Raw genomic sequence first — 11208 nt, forward strand, 5'->3', positions numbered from 1 at the left:
ATGAACTTGAATGTTTACTATATGACATAAGAAGACTATGTGCTTTGGTTTTTAATTTTATTTATTTTATGCCCATTTGAATATTGGTCAAATCCTAGGTTTGACCAAGATTTAAACAAGTTTAAAACATGAAAATGAAAAGGTAAGGCTGGATCCTTCTTAGTCACTCTAAAATGAAGCTTTTGGGAGGTTTTTTAAATTTCCATGTTTGAAGACAAAAACCACTTCTCTTCATGCTTGACTTCATAAGACAGAGTTTAGGGTTAGGGGTAGATACATGATTTGTCTTATTTGAATATGTCTAGACCTTGATTATCAACTTTAATGCTTATTATATGACATAAGAAAACTATGTGCTTTGGTTTTTCATTTTTCTTATTTTTTTTGAATTTTGATGCACATTTGAATCTTGGTCAAATCCTAGGTTTGACCAAGATTTAAACAAGTATAGAACATGAAAATGAAAAGGGAAGCATGTATCCTTCTTAGTCACCCTCAAATGAAGTTTTTGGGAGGTTTTTGAAATTTCCATGTTTGAAACCCAAAACCACTTCTCTTCATGCTTGAGTTCATAAGACATAGTTTAGGAGTTAGGGGGTAGATACATGATTTGTCTAGTTTGAATATGTCTAGACCTTGTTTAATTACCAACTTTAATGCTTACTATATATATGACATAAGAAGACTATGTGCGCTTTGGTTTTTCATTTTTCTATTTTTTTATTTTATGCCCATTTGAATCTTGGTCAAGTCCTAGATTTGACCAAGATTTAAACAAGTTTAAAACATGAAAATGGAAAGGTAAGCCTGGATCCTTCTTAGTCGCTCTAAAATGAAGCTTTTGGGATGTTCTGGAAATTTCCATGTTTGAAACCCAAAAACGACTTTTCTTCATGCTAGACTTCATAAGATTGACAGGGGGTACATACATGATTTGTCTGGTTTGGATATATCTAGACCTTGTTTATCAACTTGAATGCTTACGATATGACATAAGAAGACTATGTGCTTTTGTTTTTCATTTTTTTTTTAATTTTTTGTGCCCATTTGTATCTTGGTCAAATCCTAGGTTTGACCAAGATTTAAACAAGTTTAAAACATGAAAATGAAAAAGGAAGCATGTATCCTTCTTAGTCACTCTAAAATAAAGTTTTTGGGAGGTTTTTGAAATTTCCATGTTTGAAACCCAAAACCACTTCTCTTCATGCTTGACTTCATAAGACATAGTTTATGGGTTAGGGGGTAGATACATGATTTGTATGGTTTGAATATGTCTAGACATTGTTTATCAACTTTAATGCTTACTATATGACATACAAGACTATGTGCTTTGGTTTTAAATTTTATTTTTTTTGAATTTTCTGCCAATTTGGTTTGACCAAGATTTATACAAGTTTTACACGTGAAAACGAATAAGTAAGCCTGGTTCCTTCTTAGTCACTCCAAAATGTACCAATTGATAGGTGTGTTAACTCTGCTTCATGGAGAAAATAATGTCATGTAAATGAGTTAACTTGGATTTCCTACCCTTGAATCCATATGAAACTTTGTTCTAATGCACTATAATAATCAACCGAGTTTTTACACCAATAGGTCTGTCACTTACGTGTGGTGCCCATGCGCGAGGTCCCACACTTCAGTGAGCACAAGTCACGTGCAATAGGTACGCAAACTCCCAGCCATTTTCTTTGTCAAGAGAAGACGCATCAGGATGCGTATTGGAAGTCTGTGGGTCCTTCTGGATCCTTCGGTTGTCCCTCTCACAAAAAAAAAAACAAATCTCTCTCATTCTCGGCCTCGCTCGACTCGCTCGCTCGCTCGCACCTCCTGCTCACTGACAAACCCTGCACAAAAGTCAACATCATCACCCAAAAAAGGGGAGACACCATAATGCTCTCCCTTCTTCACGTCCTTCTGAGTGATCCCTCTTCCTCCGAGTTTTACTAGCTAGACGGGCAAACACACATGTGTTGCATAGTAATAATAAAAAGGTAGAAAAATCGACCTACGAATCTATAATTAAATAGGTTAAACTAGGGTTTTGCCCAGTACTACAGATCAAGGTTCAAAAAAATCCAACTACGGGGTTCGAACAACCCCATTTCTAATCCAAGAATTTTTTCGACCTCATCCAATGGCCTCAAACTATAGGGTTAGCATCTAGTGCAGTATGTGTGAACATGTATGCACTATGTGTGCTATAACTTGTATGTCTTTCAAATTTGAACCAAATTTGAATAAGTTTAAAATATTTGAAATGGGGCTTTTGCTTTAAACGTTTGAAACCCAAAACGACTTCTCTTCATGCTAGACTTCATAAGACCGAGTTTAGGGTTAGGGGTAGTTACATGATTTGTCTGGTTTGAATATGTCTAAACCTTGTTTATCAACTTGAATGCTTACTATATGACATAAGAAGACTATGTGCTTTTGTTTTTCATTTTTCTATTTTTTAGAATTTTATGCCCATTTGATTCTTTCAAACATGAAAATGAAAACGTAAGCCAGGATCCTTCTTAGTCACTCTAAAATATATGAAGCTTTTGGGACGTTCTTGAAATTTCCATGTTTTAAACCCAAAACCAATTCTCTTCATGATTGACTTCATAAGACAGAGTTTAGGGTTAGGTGTAGATATATACTTGATTTTTCCGGTTTGAATATGTTTAGACCTTGTTTATCTACTTGAATGTTTACTATATGACATAATTAAGAAGGCTATGTGCTTTGGTTTTCATTCTTTAGATTTTTTGTCTGAATTTTTATGCCCATTTGAATCTTGGTCAAATCCTAGGTTTGACCAAGATTTAAATAAGTTTAAAACATGAAAGTGAAAAGGTAAGCATCGATCCTTCTTAGTCGCTCTAAAATGAAGCTTTTGGGAGGTTTTTGAAATTTCCATGTTTGAAACCCAAAACGACCTTTCTTCATGCTAGACTTCATAAGATCGACAAGGGGTAGATCGATACATGATTTGTCTGGTTTGGATATATCTAGACCTTGTTTATCAACTTGAATGCTTACGATATGACATAAGAAGACTATGTGCTTTTGTTTTTTATTTTTTATTTTATTTTTTTGTGCCCATTTGTATCTTGGTCAAATCCTAGGTTTGACCAAGATTTAAACAAGTTTAAAACATGAAAATGAAAAGGGAAGCATGTATCCTTCTTAGACACTCTAAAATGAAGTTTTTGGGAGGTTTTTGAAATTTCCATGTTTGAAACCCAAAACCACACTTCTCTTCATGCTTGACTTCATAAGACATAGTTTAGGGGTTAGGGGGTAGATACATGATTTGTCTAGTTTGAATATGTCTAGACCTTGTTTACCAACTTTAATGCTTACTATATGACATAAGAAGACTATGTGCGCTTTGGTTTTTCATTTTTCTATTTTTTTATTTTATGCACATTTGAATCTTGGTCAAATCCTAGGTTTGACCAAGATTTAAACAAGTATAGAACATGAAAATAAAAAAGGGAAGCCTGTATCATTCTTAGTCGCTCTAAAATGAAGCTTTTGGGATGTTCTCGAAATTTCCATGTTTGAAACCCAAAACGATCTTTCTTCATGCTAGACTTCATAAGATCGACAGGGGGTAGATCGATACATGATTTGTCTGGTTTGGATATATCTAGACCTTGTTTATCAACTTGAATGCTTACGATACGACATAAGAAGACTATGTGCTTTTATTTTTTATTTTTTTGTGCCCATTTGTATCTTGGTCAAATCCTAGGTTTGACCAAGATTTAAACAAGTTTAAAACATGAAAATGAAAAGGGAAGCATGTATCCTTCATCGTCACCCTAAAATGAAGTTTTTGGGAGGTTTTTGAAATTTCCATGTTTGAAACCCAAAACCACTTCTCTTCATGCTTGACTTCATAAGACATAGTTTAGGGGTTAGGGGGTAGATACATGATTTGTCTAGTTTGAATATGTCTAGACCTTGTTTACCAACTTTAATGCTTACTATATGACATAAGAAGACTATGTGCGCTTTGGTTTTTCATTTTTTTATTTTTTTATTTTATGCACATTTGAATCTTGGTCAAATCCTAGGTTTGACCAAGATTTAAACAAGTATAGAACATGAAAATGAAAAGGGAAGCCTGTATCCTTCTTAGTCGCTCTAAAATGAAGCTTTTGGGATGTTCTCGAAATTTCCATGTTTGAAACCCAAAACGACATTTCTTCATGCTAGACTTCATAAGATCGACAGGGGGTAGATCGATACATGATTTGTCTGGTTTGGATATATATCTAGACCTTGTTTATCAACTTGAATGTTTACGATATGACATAAGAAGACTATGTGCTGTTATTTTTTATTTTTTTGTGCCCATTTGTATCTTGGTCAAATCCTAGGTTTGACCAAGATTTAAACAAGTTTAAAACATGAAAATGAAAAGGGAAGCATTTATCCTTCTTAGTCACTCTAAAATGAAGTTTTTGGGAGGTTTTTTAAATTTTCATGTTTGAAACCCAAAACCACTTCTCTTCATGCTTGACTACATAAGACAAAGTTTAGGGTTAGGGGGTAGATACATGATTTTTCTTGTTTTAATGTGTATAGACCTTGTTTATCAACTTTAATGCTTACTATATGACATAAGAAAACCATGTGCTTTGGTTTTTCATTTTTCTGATTTTTTTTGGAATTTTGATGCACATTTGAATCTTGGTCAAATCCTAGGTTTGACCAAGATTTAAACAAGTATAGAACATGAAAATGAAAAGGGAAGCCTGTATCCTTCTTACTCGCTCTAAAATGAATCTTTTGGGATGTTCATCTTGAAATTTCCATGTTTGAAACCCAAAACGACCTTTCTTCATGCTAGACTTCATAAGATCGACAGGGGTATAGATCCATACATGATTTGTTTGGTTCGGATATATATATCTAGACCATGTTTATCAACTTGAATGCTTACGATATGACATAAGAAGAATATGTGTTTTTGTTTTTTATTTTTTATTTTTTTTGTGCCCATTTGTATCGTGGTCAAATCCTAGGTTTGACCAAGATTTAAACAAGTTTAAAATATGAAAATGAAAAGGGAAGCATGTATCCTTCTTAGTCACTCTAAAATGATGTTTTTGGGAGGTTTTTGAAATTTCCATGTTTGAAACCCAAAACCACTTCTCTTCATGCTTGACTACATAAGACATAGTTTAGGGGTTAGGGGTAGATAAATGATTTTTCTTGTTTGAATATGTCTAGACCTTGTTTATCAACTTTAACGCTTACTATATGACATAAGAAGACTATTTGCGCTTTGGTTTTTCATATTTCTATTTTTTTATTTTATGCACATTTGAATCTTGGTTAAATCCTAGGTTTGACCAAGATTTAAACAAGTATAGAACATGAAAATGAAAAGGGAAGCCTGTATCCTTCTTAGTCGCTCTAAAATGAAGCTTTTGGGATGTTCTTGAAATTTCCATGTTTGAAACCCAAAACGACCTTTCTTCATGCTAGACTTCATAAGATCGACAGGGGTAGATCGATACATGATTTGTCTGGTTTGGATATATCTAGACCTTGTTTATCAACTTGAATGCTTACGATATGACATAAGAAAACCATGTGCTTTTGTTTTTCATTTTTCTGATTTTTTTTTGGAATTTTGATGCACATTTGAATCTTGGTCAAATCCTAAGTTTGACCAAGATTTAAACAAGTATAGAACATGAAAATGAAAAGGGAAGCATGTATCCTTCTTAGTCGCTCTAAAATGAAGCTTTTGAGATGTTCTTGAAATTTCCATGTTTGAAACCCAAAATGATCTTTCTTCATGCTAGACTTCATAAGATCGAAAGGGGGTAGATCGATACATGATTTGTCTGGTTTGGATATATCTAGACCTTGTTTATCAACTTGAATGCTTACGATATAACATAAGAAGATTATGTGCTTTTGTTTTTTATTTATTTTTTATTTTTTTGTGGCCATTTGTATCTTGGTCAAATCCTAGGTTTGACCAAGATTTAAACAAGTTTAAAACATGAAAATGAAAAGGGAAGCATGTATCCTTCTTAGTCACTCTAAAATGAAGTTTTTGGGAGGTTTTTGAAATTTCCATGTTTGAAACCCAAAACCACTTCTCTTCATGCTTGACTTCATAAGACATAGTTTAGGGGTTAGGGGGTAGATACATGATTTGTCTAGTTTGAATATGTCTAGACCTTGTTTACCAACTTTAATGCTTACTTAATGACATAAGAAGACTATGTGCGCTTTGGTTTTTCATTTTTCTATTTTTTTATTTTATGCACATTTGAATCTTGGTCAAATCCTAGGTTTCACCAAGATTTAAACAAGTATAGAACATGAAAATGAAAAGGGAAGCCTGTATCCTTCTTAGTCGCTCTAAAATGAAACTTTTGGGATGTTCTTGAAATTTACATGTTTGAAATCCAAAACGATCTTTCTTCATGCTAGACTTCATAAGATCGACAGGGGGTAGATACATGATTTGTCTGGTTTGGATATATCTAGACCTTGTTTATCAACTTGATTGCTTACGATATGACATAAGAAGACTATTTGTTATGCCCATTTGAATCTTGGTCAAATCCTTGGTTTGACCAAGATTTAAACAAGTTTAAAACATGAAAATGAAAAGGGAAGTCAGTATCCTTCTTAGTCACTCTAAAATGAAGTTTTTGGGAGGTTTTTGAAATTTCCATGTTTGAAACCCAAAACCACACTTCTCTTCATGCTTGACTTCATAAGACATAGTTTAGGGGTTAGGGGGTAGATACATGATTTGTCTAGTTTGAATATGTCTAGACCTTGTTTACCAACTTTAATGCTTACTATATGACATAAGAAGACTCTGTGCGCTTTGGTTTTTCATTTTTCTATTTTTTTATTTTATGCACATTTGAATCTTGGTCAAATCCTAGGTTTGACCAAGATTTAAACAAGTATAGAACATGAAAATAAAAAGGGAAGCCTGTATCATTCTTAGTCGCTCTAAAATGAAGCTTTTGGGATGTTCTCGAAATTTCCATGTTTGAAACCCAAAACGATCTTTCTTCATGCTAGACTTCATAATTTCGACAGGGGGTAGATCGATACATGATTTGTCTGGTTTGGATATATATAGACTTTGTTTATCAACTTGAATGCTTACGATACGACATAAGAAGACTATGTGCTTTTATTTTTTATTTTTTTGTGCCCATTTGTATCTTGGTCAAATCCTAGGTTTGACCAAGATTTAAACAAGTTTAAAACATGAAAATGAAAAGGGAAGCATGTATCCTTCTTAGACACTCTAAAATGAAGTTTTTGGGTGGTTTTTGAAATTTCCATGTTTGAAACCCAAAACCACTTCTCTTCATGCTTGACTTCATAAGACATAGTTTAGGGGTTAGGGGGTAGATACATGATTTGTCTAGTTTGAATTTGTCTTGACCTTGTTTACCAACTTTAATGCTTACTATATGACATAAGAAGACTATGTGCGCTTTGGTTTTTCATTTTTCTATTTTTTTATTTTATGCACATTTGAATCTTGGTCAAATCCTAGGTTTGACCAAGATTTAAACAAGTATAGAACATGAAAATAAAAAGGGAAGCCTGTATCATTCTTAGTCGCTCTAAAATGAAGCTTTTGGGATGTTCTCGAAATTTCCATGTTTGAAACCCAAAACGATCTTTCTTCATGCTAGACTTCATAAGATCGACGGGGGTAGATCGATACATGATTTGTCTGGTTTGGATATATCTAGACCTTGTTTATCAACTTGAATGCTTACCATACGACATAAGAAGACTATGTGCTTTTATTTTTTATTTTTTTGTGCCCATTTGTATCTTGGTCAAATCCTAGGTTTGACCAAGATTTAAACAAGTTTAAAACATGAAAATGAAAAGGGAAGCATGTATCCTTCTTAGTCACTCTAAAATGAAGTTTTTGGGAGGTTTTTGAAATTTCCATGTTTGAAACCCAAAACCACTTCTCTTCATGCTTGACTTCATAAGACATAGTTTAGGGGTTAGGGGGTAGATACATGATTTGTCTAGTTTGAATATGTCTAGACCTTGTTTACCAACTTTAATGCTTACTATATGACATAAGAAGACTATGTGCGCTTTGGTTTTTCATTTTTCTATTTTTTTATTTTATGCACATTTGAATCTTGGTCAAATCCTAGGTTTGACCAAGATTTAAACAAGTATAGAACATGAAAATGAAAAGGGAAGCTTGTATCCTTCTTAGTCGCTCTAAAATGAAGCTTTTGGGATGTTCTCGAAATTTCCATGTTTGAAACCCAAAACGACCTTTCTTCATGCTAGACTTCATAAGATCGACGGGGGTAGATCGATACATGATTTGTCTGGTTTGGATATATATGTAGACCTTGTTTATCAACTTGAATGCTTACGATATGACATAAGAAGACTATGTGCTTTTATTTTTATTTTTTGTGCCCATTTGTATCTTGGTCAAATCCTAGGATTGACCAAGATTTAAACAAGTTTAAAACATGAAAATGAAAAGGGAAGCATGTATCCTTCTTAGTCACTCTAAAATGAAGTTTTTGGGAGGTTTTTGAAATTTTCATGTTTGAAACCCAAAACCACTTCTCTTCATGCTTGACTACATAAGACAAAGTTTAGGGTTAGGGGCTATAGATACATGATTTTTCTTGTTTTAATATGTCTAGACCTTGTTTATCAACTTTAATGCTTACTATATGACATAAGAAAACCATGTGCTTTGGTTTTTCATTTTTCTGATTTTTTTGGAATTTTGATGCACATTTGAATCTTGGTCAAATCCTAGGTTTGACCAAGATTTAAACAAGTATAGAACATGAAAATGAAAAGGGAAGCCTGTATCCTTCTTACTCGCTCTAAAATGAATCTTTTGGGATGTTCATCTTGAAATTTCCATGTTTGAAACCCAAAACGACCTTTCTTCATGCATGATTTGTTTGGTTTGGATATATATATCTAGACCATGTTTATCAACTTGAATGCTTACGATATGACATAAGAAGAATATGTGTTTTTGTTTTTTATTTTTTATTTTTTTTGTGCCCATTTGTATCTTGGTCAAATCCTAGGTTTGACCAAGATTTAAACAAGTTTAAAATATGAAAATGAAAAGGGAAGCATGTATCCTTCTTAGTCACTCTAAAATGATGTTTTTGGGAGGTTTTTGAAATTTCCATGTTTGAAACCCAAAACCACTTCTCTTCATGCTTGACTACATAAGACATAGTTTAGGGGTTAGGGGTAGATACATGATTTTTCTTGTTTGAATATGTCTAGACCTTGTTTATCAACTTTAATGCTTACTATATGACATAAGAAGACTATTTGCGCTTTGGTTTTTCATATTTCTATTTTTTTATTTTATGCACATTTGAATCTTGGTTAAATCCTAGGTTTGACCAAGATTTAAACAAGTATAGAACATGAAAATGAAAAGGGAAGCCTCGTATCCGTCTTAGTCGCTCTAAAATGAAGCTTTTGGGATGTTCTTGAAATTTCCATGTTTGAAACCCAAAACGACCTTTCTTCATGCTAGACTTCATAAGATCGACAGGGGGTAGATCGATACATGATTTGTCTGGTTTGGATATATCTAGACCTTGTTTATCAACTTGAATGCTTACGATATGACATAAGAAAACCATGTGCTTTTGTTTTTCATTTTTCTGATTTTTTTTGAATTTTGATGCACATTTGAATCTTGGTCAAATCCTAAGTTTGACCAAGATTTAAACAAGTATAGAACATGAAAATGAAAAGGGAAGCATGTATCCTTCTTAGTCGCTCTAAAATGAAGCTTTTGAGATGTTCTTGAAATTTCCATGTTTGAAACCCAAAATGATCTTTCTTCATGCTAGACTTCATAAGATCGACAGGGGGTAGATCGATACATGATTTGTCTGGTTTGGATATATCTAGACCTTGTTTATCAACTTGAATGCTTACGATATAACATAAGAAGATTATGTGCTTTTGTTTTTTATTTATTTTTTATTTTTTTGTGGCCATTTGTATCTTGGTCAAATCCTAGGTTTGACCAAGATTTAAACAAGTTTAAAACATGAAAATGAAAAGGGAAGCATGTATCCTTCTTAGTCACTCTAAAATGAAGTTTTTGGGAGGTTTTTGAAATTTCCATGTTTGAAACCCAAAACCACTTCTCTTCATGCTTGACTACATAAGACATAATTTAGGGGTTAGGGGGTAGATACATGATTTTTCTTGTTTGAATATGTCAAGACCTTGTTTATCAACTTTAATGCTTACTATATGACATAAGAAGACTATTTGCGCTTTGGTTTTTCATTTTTCTATTTTTTTATTTTATGCACATTTGAATCTTGGTTAAATCCTAGGTTTGACAAAGATTTAAACAAGTATGGAACATGAAAATGAAAAGGGAAGCCTGTATCCTTCTTAGTCGCTCTAAAATGAAGCTTTTGGGATGTTCTTGAAATTTCCATGTTTGAAACCTGATACGTCTCCGACGTATCGATAATTTCTTATGTTCCATGCCACATTATTGATGTTATCTACATGTTTTATGCACACTTTATGTCATATTTGTGCATTTTCTGGAACTAACCTATTAACAAGATGCCGAAGTGCCAGTTGCTGTTTTCTGCTGTTTTTGGTTTCAGAAATCCTAGTAACGAAATATTCTCGGAATTGGACAAAATCAACGCCCAGGGTCCTATTTTGCCACGAAGCTTCCAGAAGTCCGAAGAGGAGACGAAGTGGGGCCACGAGGTGGCGACACCATAGGGCGGCGCGGCCCAAGCCCTGGCCGCGCCGACCTAGGGTGTGGGCCCCTCGTGCCCCATCCTGACCTGCCCTTCCGCCTACTTAAAGCCTCCATCACGAAACCCCCAGTACCGAGAGCCACGATACGGAAAACCTTACTGAGACGCTGTCAACACCCGGATTTTTACGTCCAGATGCCTGTTATGCCATACATCGCAATCCCAGGAATATTGTTGTTGCGAGACATAACAGTTGAATATCATAAGTCATCATTCATTACATACCATAGTCGTCTGATGACCCACAAGTATAGGGGGTGTATCGTAGTATTTTCGATAAGTAAGAATGTCGATCCCAACGAGGAGCAGAAGGTGTTGACAAGCAGTTTCGATGAAGGATTCACTGTAAATGCTCACGGACAAGTATTCGAGGGGTTTTGATGTA

This window comes from Lolium rigidum, chromosome 2 (assembly GCF_022539505.1).
Source record: "Lolium rigidum isolate FL_2022 chromosome 2, APGP_CSIRO_Lrig_0.1, whole genome shotgun sequence".
NCBI lineage: Eukaryota > Viridiplantae > Streptophyta > Magnoliopsida > Poales > Poaceae > Lolium > Lolium rigidum.